Source organism: Chironomus tepperi, unplaced genomic scaffold (genome assembly GCF_022539635.2).
Source record: "Chironomus tepperi strain 1889 unplaced genomic scaffold, CSIRO-AGI_Ctep_v1 contig_73, whole genome shotgun sequence".
Classification (NCBI taxonomy): domain Eukaryota; kingdom Metazoa; phylum Arthropoda; class Insecta; order Diptera; family Chironomidae; genus Chironomus; species Chironomus tepperi.
Genome location: NW_027226195.1, coordinates 1,700,038 through 1,710,776, shown reverse-complemented (window position 1 = coordinate 1,710,776; position 10,739 = coordinate 1,700,038).

The window sequence follows — 10,739 nt, the reverse complement described above, 5'->3', positions numbered from 1 at the left end:
ATCACAAGTCACAAAAGTTGTGACGACATCATTTTAAATATAAACATCTAAACATCCGTCTTTTTATGCTCCATTCATCTATTGTGATTCGTTCCTTTCAATTGATTTAAGAACAATAATTGGCCTCTGTCGCATATACGTGGGATTTGAGTAACAATTGAGTTTTTATGTACTTCAATTCACAACATGAAGATGGATTTTGGCCACATCAAATTAACAGTACTTAAAGTTTATTAAAGAAAAAGTAGAAAATAGACCAATTTGAATAAGAATACGAGAAGTATGTCCATTATCCGCTTAAAATTGGATATTTTTTCTCTTTCTTTAACCACCACCCACGAGCTCTTGTTACTAGAAGACATTGAGAAAAAATTGTTGCAAACTTTCTTTGATGCTGGTGCATTGAAGCGTATTTTGCATCCGTAGAATGCTTCTTATCTTGATCTTGATTAACCTTTTGTTGCTGTATTTGAATGTCAATTGTAATTGATGGTCTAACCGATCTGGCATGGCTCTGGCATGGCTCTGGCATGGCTCTGGCATGGCTCTGGCATGGCTCTGGCATGGCTCTGGCATGGCTCTGGCATGGCTCTGGCATGGCTCTGGCATGGCTCTGGCATGGCTCTGGCATGGCTCTGGCATGGCTCTGGCATGGCTCTGGCATGGCTCTGGCATGGCTCTGGCATGGCTCTGGCATGGCTCTGGCATGGCTCTGGCATGGCTCTGGCATGACTCTGGCATGGCTCTGGCATGGCTCTGGCATGGCTCTGGCATGGCTCTGGCATGGCTCTGGCATGGCTCTGGCATGGATCTGGCATGGCTCTGGCATGGCTCTGGCATGGCTCTGGCATGGCACTGGCATGGCTCTGGCATGGCTCTGGTTGGCTCTGGCATGGCTCTGGCATGGCTCTGGCAAAGCTCTGGCATGGCTCTGGCATGGCTCTGGCATGGCTCTGGCATGAATGGCTCTGGCATGACTCTGGAATGGCTCTGGCAAAGCTCTGGCATGGCTCTGGCATGGCTCTGGCATGGCTCTGGCATGGATCTGGCATGGCTCTGGCATGGCTCTGGCATGGCTCTGGCATGGCACTGGCATGGCTCTGGCATGGCTCTGGTTGGCTCTGGCATGGCTCTGGCATGGCTCTGGCATTGCTTTGGCATGATATTGCAAAAGAAGATACTAAATGGCCATAATGACCACAATAAAGCCTCTTTAGGTCATAACATCAACAAACTACGCTAAATATACAACAGAACAAGAAGCATCCACATCTATATGTAAATGACACACGAAAAGAAGTTTACCAACTTGAAGCTAAATCCATTGTATTAAATACATATTCAATGGGATGTAAAAGAATATGGTTCAAGGATATTTCGTTGATTTGCATAGAAAAAGCAGTTGGAATTAATATCAAGAGCATCATCAAAGTGAATATGTGTATGCTGATGCAACAGGATGCTCATGCTCTTACGATTGAAAATTCCTTTACGATTAAATCCGTTCAATGTATTGTTACAGTACAAATCCGTTTCCTAGATATTTGTAATCCTTTCATGTGCGCTTTTGTGTATCGCTCGAAATCTGATGAAAATTCTTCTCGTTCAAAAGAGAGTTTTCGAGGAATCGAAGAATATAAAGATATTGAGGAATTAAAATGATTCCGAGAAGTCGACATTTAATGTTAAGTTTCAGTTGGAAGCGTTCATTGATTACGTTGTAGAATAGCTAGGATTCATCCAAAATTACAGGCCTTCAACCTTAGGACTGGCGAGGACTAATAATTCTAAGATCTCGGGTAAGATTATCCAAGTGCAGAAGTAGGAAGAGTAACCTGAGGCTGGGGTAGAGGTTACCCTAGAACTGCGATATGAAGGTTATCCTAGAGCAGATGTAAGGTTACCTTAGGTCTCGAGTAGAAGAGGTTATCTTAAAACTCGGATAGGAGGCTTACGATAAGACTTGGAAAGGAGGCGTTACCGTAGAGATCGGGTAAAGAGCTACAACTCTAGGGCTGTTGTAGAAGGATTACCTCTGAAAATACTGTAGGAAGGTTGTCCTAGAGCTGAAGCAGGAGGATTACCATAGGGCTCAGTCAGGAGTATTACCTTAGGCCTGGAGTAGGAGGTTGCCCTAGGATAGTACTTATCTATCCAAGTAAGGTATCAATAATAAGTTAAGAAAACGGATCCAAAAATGCGGTTCTTGGCATTCTTCTTCTTCTTCCACCCCCTCCCAAAACGTAATACATGAACAGTCCCTAAGTTAGCTCAACATATGTATTTTAAGACTTCAAATATTCTTCATTCCTTCACGTTTGATTTTAAAGAATTTTCGAAGATCAAAAATAAATTTAATTTTTTTTATAAAAATATCTCACTTAAACCTTCATGATTGTTGATGCTGAAATCTTGACACACATTGTACGACTTCCTAGAATTAAATTTATTTTGAGTATTTCATTTCCTAATAATAAATTTATAATCTTCTTTTAAGGTGGGAGTTCAAAATTAATTCTTTGAAAAAAATGGAAAGTATGGCTTCAATGTTTTATTATTGGCATTTTGCGTGTGGCAGCTTCTTTGCTATAATTCCCTTAGTTGTGAACAATTTTTTTTTATTGAATTGAAGATTTTTCATTATAATTTTAGTATCGAGTTGAAATTATTTTTTGAATATTTGAATCTTGGAAGTAGATTGATGTTGAGTTCTATTTAATTATAAGGCCCAGAATATGTTCATAATGTCGTCATTCTTACTTGATAGAATTGAGAGAACGCTTCAAATTCAAGCTCTCTACGATGTCTGATTAATGAGTATTTGAGCCTTAACAAGTTAGCTAGTCAGTCAGTCAGTCAGTCAACCAGCCATCCAGCCATTCAGTCAATCAATCAGTCAGTCAATCAGCCAGCCAGTCAGTCAGACAATCAGCCAATCAATTTGTCAGCCAGTCAGCCAGTTAGTTAATAAGCCAGTGAATCAGCAAGTCAGTCAGCCAATCAGTCAGTCAGTCGATCAGCCACCCTGTTGACCAACCAGCCAGCCGACTAGTCAATCAGTCAGCCATTCAATTAGCCACCCAGTCAGCCAATCAGTCGGTCAGCTAGCAAGTCAGTTAGCCAGCCAGCCGATTATCCAGCCTTCCAGTTAGCCAGCCAGACAATTAGTGAACCAGTCAGTCCGACAGTCAGTTAGTCAGCAAGCAAGCCAGTCAGCCAGATAGCCAATCAGTCAGCCCTACAAAGTAGAAATAAGTTCAAAATTGCGCTAAAAGAGATCTTCATGCTATAATAGACAATGTTTCCGCTTTACGGATCTCTATTATGATGAAAGAACATCATCTTAAAACAGGAACATTCTTTGGACAAAATGTTTCTTATAGCTTCAAGGTCCACAGAGGATAGAAATGGTTATAGGCCATTCATTCTGAGTAAAATTACACATCAAATCAAATTGAAATTGATTTATAAGCTCTTTCCCTAAGGAAGCCTTACTGAACCATACTTCAATGGAGTTACTCGACAAAACTTACCATCAAAATTTTCTACAGATGAAATTCAAGACAAATCATTTTATTTCTTGCATATTTTCATCATTCAACTGTTATAGGCTTTTCATCTGTCTCTGTTGCTGACTCTGTCACACAGTTTCTTGATGAACAATCCACTTGCATTGCAGATTCTCACATAATATCTTATTTGTCATAAGATTTCAATTTTACATAATTTAACATGCATTGTGCATTGCTAATTCACATATTCAAACAAGACGTCATAGATTTCTAGCTCATATGTAATCATATCTGAGTACTTTTGACATTCTACGCAATCATTTTAATTTATATTCCACAAAAATATATTTCATGCATCCATTAAAATATTTTCTCATTCCTTTTTACGTTCATCGCATAATAATAAAGATGTAGAAGAATGAAAAATTACTGTACTTGACTTGCCACTTAAAGTTGTTAAATTCACTTCTGATTTATTGAAAAATGTTCAAGATACTTTCAATTTCCATTTGAGTGCTGTACATAAAGCTGAAAAAAATAAATGTAATAAGTTTTGGGGGTCATCGATTGTGAATTGGGGATTGAAAGCATTTTTTTGGATGGTGAAATTGACAGGCTTGGTGACAGTTGGGGGAGATGATGCAATGGAGTGGATATAAATTTATACCGAGCAGCACAATATTGCCTCTATGGAGCCGCTACATCCTGGAAAGAGCCTGTTGATATAGACAGTACAGCATAGAACTTGGTATTGTCAATTGGCAAAGGGTAGCCAGCGAAAGAGCCAGTTTTAGACGTCAACTGAAAAAGGCTATGGATCACAGATGATCTGTACAGCGAATTAAGTAAATAAAGAGCTGCTACTCTAGTGCGTTGGGAACAAGACGTGGGGATGCCCTGACAGTTAACCGAGGAGATTGATTTTGACTTATTTTTAGGTCATAAATTGAAGTTTGTTGGAAGGCGTTTACTTATTACGCAACGGTCTTAGGAAAGAAGGGCTAAAATTTGCTATGTCGCCATGGAGATTGCGATACGGAGGGGGTTGGGGGTCAAAAACCCAAATTTTTGGGCCTAAGAGCTATCTAGATTAGCCCAAAATACAATATAAAATACGGTACCTAATTCCTAGGGTGCCGATATGCCACAGCGTTGAAATCCCGACATGTGGATGCCCAGACAGCTACTTGACGACTGATTTCGATCCATTTTTATGACGAAATACAAAATTAGCTGAGCATTCAATTTCCATTCAAAAAAATCAAAATCAATAAATCACCTCAATGCACTTTTGTGGCTATAAACAAAGTCACTAAGCATCACAAGCACCGTGACTACCAGAAAAGGCCAACTTTTCAATTTGATTGCTTTTTTTTTTATTCATTCAGCAACCAATTTAATTTTTTTCCATGTGCTGTGTACACACAATGGAAATGGAATAAAAGTATCCGAACCATTACCTAATTGAGATAAATAATGAGGATTTTTGAGTGCTGTTGTGAAGATGTACACAACCTAGAATAAAATTCAATTTTTCGATGCCGAGGATAATCGTAAATTGCTATTTTTGAACGATTATTTCCTGTACAAAACAGATCCAAATACTTGTAGAAAACTTTAGCAATTTGAACTTTGTTAAATCGTTCGATTTATTAAGCTGTATTTACCTGAGGGATGGAATATTGAAAAGTTATTCTCTGAATTTGTCGATTTACTTTAAATGGATGGTCTGAAGTGAACTTTTGTAAGATAACAGTCTGATGTTGCGGAATGTTCATGGTGAGTGCCTGCATTCGACGAAATTGTTAGAATTTATGTCTTGACTGAATTTATCGAAAATTTCATTTTTGAGTATCTGTCCTCTGTGTCATGACTAATTTAGTACATTAAGAATACTAAATTAGTACACTAAGGATACTAAATTAGTACACTGAGAATACTAAATTAGTACACTAAGTTTACTAAATTAGTACACTAAGTATACTAAATTAGTATACTAAGTATACTAAATTAGTACACTAAGTATACTAAATTAGTACACTAAGGATACTAAATTAGTACACTAAGCATACTAAATTAGTACTCTAAGTACATTAAATTAGTACATTAAGGATACTAAATTAGTACATTAAGGATACTAAATTAGTACACTAAGTATACTAAAATAGTCCACTAAGGATACTAAATTAGTAAACTAAGGATACTAAATTAGTACACCAAATATACTAAATTAGTACACTAAGTATACTAAATTAGTACACTAAGTTAACTAATTTAGTACAATTAGTTTACTAAATTAGTATACAAAATATACTAAATTAGTAGACCAGTTATACTAAATTAGTATATTAAGGACACTTAATTAGTAGACCATGTATACTAAATTAGTACATTTAGCTTACAAATGATGCCAAACTCTTTAATTCCCGCAACATGTAGATTATTTCCAGGATAGCTTCTCTAAGCTCACATCTCCATAATTCATTTATTTTACTTTTTAATTCGAATTAATTTCCATCATAAACACTCGAACCATATGCTGGAAATTTATGTTTAGCCAAAAATCATTTCATCCATTAAAAAAGATCAAAAAAGAATATTTTTTAATTAACTTTATGGACTTACTGTAAGATTGAGTAATCTGTGGAAGTTTACAAAAGAACAGAAATATCCAGACTTTTTTTTTGAGAATTGAAAAATCTTTTTGATTAAATATCACAAATAAAATTTTTTTCGCTTTTTTTATTCACCATAAATAATTTTTTTTTTTCTCCATTTTTTTTATGATACAATAAATAACATTCAAACATTTTTCGGCAAAAATTGTATCTCGATTTTTTATTATAGATAAACAATGAATTAATTTAATTTGATTTCATGTAAATATTTTTGATGAATTTTTTATTGGTAAAAAGTTAGGGGTCGTGCACTTGTTACGTAAATGCTCTTAATAGCTCTTTAGGGGTGTGGGCGGGCTCTTAAGAGCTTTTTGGGGTGTGAACGGGCTCTTAAGAGCTCTTTGGGGGTGTGGATGGGCTCCTAAGACCTCTTTGAGTGTGAACGGGCTCTTAGGAGCTCTTCTGGGGTGTAGACGGGCTCTTAAGAGCTCTAAGAATGTTTAGATTTTGTCCACGCCTCAATCAAGTTTCAAAAGAGCTGAGAATGTCAAAATGTCAATTTTCTCCATGTTACGTAACAACTTAACGACCCCTTAATAGGAAACAAAATTAATTAAATTTTGATTTTAAAAGCTTTCAAATTTACAACGTTTTTTGGCAATTTATTTGACTAAATTTCATTAATTATGAACTTTTTTTCAATTATTTAAATAAGAATCTTCACGACCAGCGTAAAGGGATGAATTAAAGTAAAACCATTGAATTTAATTCGCTGGAATTATTGGCTAGACGTGAATTTTTAAGCTTTTTGATTCATTTTTTGATACTTAACTCAATATACCTGGAAAGAAATGATCAAAAATCTGGCCCAAAACTAGTATGATCAGCATGGCTCTAGGCCTCATTAAGGCCTCAGGATACCATGTTTTTGATTTCAGGTCAGCATGACTCTTGTCCCAGGCTAGTATAACTCAGACCACAGGTCAGCATGACTATGGTCCCAGTGTAGCATGACTTTAGCTCCAGGCAAGAATGGCGCTTACCCCAGGCTAGCATGAATCTGGCTCCAGGTCAGTATGGCTCTTGCCCCAGTTTAGTATGGCTCTTGCCTCAGGCCAACATGACTCTGACCCTAGGCAAGAATGACTCTTGTCCCAGATCAGCATAACTCTGACTTCAGGTCATATTCCAGGAAATCCAACCTCAGGTCAGCATCAAGTTGACCTGGTCAGTGGTCGGATTTGCAGCCATTTCTACGCCATGTGCTTTTCAGGATAACAAATTTTAGACTTTCCCCTTAAATTAAGATGGTCAAAAATGAAGCTATTTATGTATTCAGAATAGCACATATTATTTGTTAATCGATCCGAAATAATACTCCAGGCCGAAGTGACTCTTGCATGGTGCCAGATTTGGTTTGTGATGGATTCAATCGCTTCGGATCCGTCTTAATTCAGACTAAATACGGCTCTAATTCAGAGTCACGTCATCCTAAGGCAGAATTTTCAATCAGCTAATCGACTTGTATTACTCAGGACACCTGAGTCCCTAAAATTCACCACACCATAAATCAAAACATTTGCTTCCACATTCAGCTTTAAAATTCAAGTCTTAAAATCCAATAATTCAAGTGAAAAAAGTCCCTAAGTGAATTGACATGTAGCTGTAGCTTGTGAAATTTTTGTCTCATAAATAATTGATGACTTTTGAGCATCTTGCAATAAATCTTAAAATCCATAGGTAGAAAAAAGAAATTATATAAAAAACTCACCCATGTCACTCATATTTATAAGAAAAAGTAAGAATGAAAATCTTTTTTAAAGCACATGAGGACTTTTTCATACAAAATACTGGAAGTTTTGTGCCTTTTTCCTATTTTTATTTACATGATTTTGAATTAAATTAAATTAAATGAATTTTTTTCTTCTTATGATTCAAATTAATTCCTAAAGCATACCCATTTTAATTATACGGCACAGTAAGCTTTATGTGGAAATGATTTTGAGGTTTATTGAGATATGAGTGACCTTGAGCTACAGTAACAAAATGATTTAGAATTTAAATGGGACATTAGACAAATGATGTTTGAAATGGTGACAATTTAAGCAACTAAATTACATTAATTTATCATTTTGTCAGGGATTTTGCTTAAAATGGTAGTCATAGGATGGTGGAGGGTTTCAGGAATCAGTGATGAGCAACCTTTTATTCAAAGATCGAAGCCGACTCAAATGTTGGATGTAGTCAAGTTGACTTTTCAATACAAAATCCGCTTTTATTTTTCACGGAATTCTTAGTGGTAAGTCTCGGCTCAAAATGCACACGATATACGGTTCCTGACATTTCCAAAAACTTTTAGTGAAAAATTAGTATTTCGCGACACAAAGGTTGGTAGCGCAGGATTAATTTTTGTGGAATATTGATACATTAAAAAAATGGGAAAATGGTTTTATGTAGGGTTAGACCATTGCATGAAAGTATGCGCATACTATTTGCATGTATGTTATGCAAGTTCTAGAACGCAATTTTAATGAAATTTGCACGAAATTGTTGTGCCCTACTTTCATGTATATTACTAAACGCATCCAAGAGGTTTTTTGGGGTCAATAATCTCCCTCCACCCTCACTTTTTGGAAAAAGATATCTTCAAATTTCTAGTGTTTTTCGAGACAAAAAACTAAGTCATCATTAATGAACAAACAACATAATTGATCCCATTTTAATTTAGAAAAATTTGGTCAAATTATTTTTTAAGAAGTTCATAATTTTTGAAGCAGAATTCAAAGTTGACTTGTGTCTGGACTCTAGTTTTGAAGAATCGGGTTGTCAAATCAGAGACTATGGATCACAGTTGATCTGTACGGCCAGCGAAGTAAGAAGTAAGTGGTCAAATCAGGTCAAACCGACTTTAGATGACTTTTCCTTACAAATGTTAGTCCGGATAGTATCCAGGATCAGGCACTCCGAAGTAAAATCCTATAATTTTGAAGTTTCTGGACTTTGAATGACATTTTGTACGAAAAAGCCAACAATATGACATGGAGAAAATGACCGACTTGATGTCGATCTGCTGCCTTATAACCTCTCCTCGAGCTTTCCTAACAAGTCAGCTTCAAGTTCTGCCTTCGACTGAGACCAGCTCAATTCTAAAAATTTCACTAAATTTCATCAATTTTTTTCACACATAATCCTAAATAATTTTCCAAAAATTCATAATTTCAATTCTATAATACAATTTGTCAATTCATATTTAATATCAACATTCTCAGAGCATATAGCTCAAATTAAATAACTTCCTAGGTACATGAGATAACACACAAATGTTAAAAATGACAGAAATTTCTTTTCATCATGAAGATTCTAATTTATACAAAAAAAAATATAATTTTTTTGAAGACGTCACAGAGTTAATTTTTCGATCTTATTCTTCAAGTATCTACAAAAAAGTCACAACAAGTTATGGCAAAAAAAGAGAAGAAAATAAAAAAAGTTTATGACTAATCTACATTTAAATTGATCCATCTTTCTTATATTAACAATGATCTTATCATCACTAAAATGGCATTTTTTGTTCCTTATTTTTCTATAGACCTTTATTGTTACAATTATGAGAGGTATAAAGCACCAGCCATCATCTGCATTTTTTTTTTTCAATCAATATCTCAATTTCTTCATCACTTTTTCTAATGTCATCTTGTAATTTATGGAAAGTTTCTCATCTACCTTGGATTAAGGGGTCGTTTGGATGTTATGTGATGCATGGGGAATTACGTAATGCTTATGGGAGGAGGAGGGAGGAGGGAGAAGAACGCGAAGTTCAAATGAAGGTGTTTAAAGTTTTGTTCAAATTCTGGTTCATTATTTTGTTACTTAGCGTTACGGTGAGTGTGGGTGGGAGTAGTTGGGAGTAGGGAGGAGTAAGTAGGAGTAATGAGGAGTAGGTGGGAGTAAGGAGGAGAAGGTAGGGGTAGGTAGGGTTAAGTAGGAGTAGTTAAGGGTAGATAGGCGTAGATAAGGGTAGATAGGAGTAGGTAGGGGTAGGTAGGAGTTGATAGCGGTAAGTAGAGGTAAGTACAGGTAGATAGGAGTATGTAGCAGTAGGTAAAGAATTGTAAGAGTGTGGAGGAGTAGGTAGGGTTAGGTAGGAACAGTTTAGGGTAAGTAAGAAAAGGTAAGGTGAAGCTACGGGTAAGTAATATTAGGTAGGATTTGGGTAGGGGTAGCTAACGGTAAGTAGGAGAAGGTAGAAGTAGGTAGGAGTAGGTAAGGGGTAGGTTAAGGCAGGAAAAGTTAGATAAAGATAGGTAGGATTAGATTAGGGTCAGAAAAAGCTATTCTTAGCGTTACGTATTATTATATTATATCCTTATATTTATCATTTTTAGATCCTTTTTCCTTTCTATGCAATAAAATTGATATGAAATTTTCAATAAAAAAAATTGAACAAATCCTTACAAAATAAGGTAATCTGAAGAATCAAGGGAAATCAGAGAAATCATATCGAGATCAATAGCATCTTAGTACGCACCGTAACATCTAAACGACCCCTTACCCGGAAGACACATTGAGTAAAAATTGCCGAAAATCCAATAGTGACTCTGAATTCACA